This window comes from Aythya fuligula, chromosome 5 (assembly GCF_009819795.1).
Source record: "Aythya fuligula isolate bAytFul2 chromosome 5, bAytFul2.pri, whole genome shotgun sequence".
Classification (NCBI taxonomy): Eukaryota; Metazoa; Chordata; class Aves; order Anseriformes; family Anatidae; genus Aythya; species Aythya fuligula.
In genome coordinates, this window is record NC_045563.1 from 18,105,393 (window position 1) to 18,106,139 (window position 747).

At 64.0% G+C, this 747-nt stretch overlaps 1 non-coding gene across 1 annotated transcript; it reads left to right on the forward strand.

Moving 5' to 3' along the window:
* Window positions 1-244: 244 nt before the first annotated feature.
* On the forward strand, window positions 245-317 carry TRNAT-UGU. The gene has a single exon. It is a non-coding gene; the product is annotated as a tRNA-Thr (tRNA).
* Window positions 318-747: the final 430 nt, after the last annotated feature.

The following is a 747-nucleotide window of genomic DNA, read 5'->3' on the forward strand; positions in this document are numbered from 1 at the left end:
GCCCGCACGGGCCGCTGGCTGCCGGCGGGCCGCGGGCTCCTCCAGGCGGCGGCCGCCCCTCAGGGCCCCGAGCCCCGTTCCCCGCCCCGCCGGGGCCGGGGGGAGGCGGCCAGGCCCGGCGGCTGGCCCGGGAGGAGCGCGGCCGCTGCCGGGGCTCGACGGAGAGCGCTGAGGGGGCGGGGGGGGGGGGGGGGGGGGGGGCGGTGAGGGCTGTTAGGCGGAGCGGGGGCAGGTGTTGAGCGGCGGCTCCATAGCTCAGTGGTTAGAGCACTGGTCTTGTAAACCAGGGGTCGCGAGTTCGATCCTCGCTGGGGCCTTGCTGAATTTTTAAGTGTCCCTGTGCTGAGCTCGCTGCCAATTGCCCTTATTTTAGAGTATTTGCGTGGGTGGTCACGAACCGCGCGTGTGTACGCGGTGGGTTTTGTTACGAGCGGAATAAACGGTGTGGGTAAACCATGATTGAGCAATGACACGGGTTGCCTGGTTAAACACTGCCTGCACTGCGTGCCAGCGGGGAGCGGGGCAACACCAAGTGCTTTGGAAACTGGCATGGGGATGGCCAAGTATTTGTACAGCTCGCACCGCAATTTCCCTGATGGGAGCTTCGGCAAAATGCTGTTAAGGGTTTTAAAAGGAACAAATTGCCTCTGAGTGGAGAATAAGCGGGGCAGGATTATCTGACTCTTCACAGCTTGCCGGGGAGGCCGAGCTGTTGGTTTTATTTCTGCGCTGGAGGCTGGGCAGAGG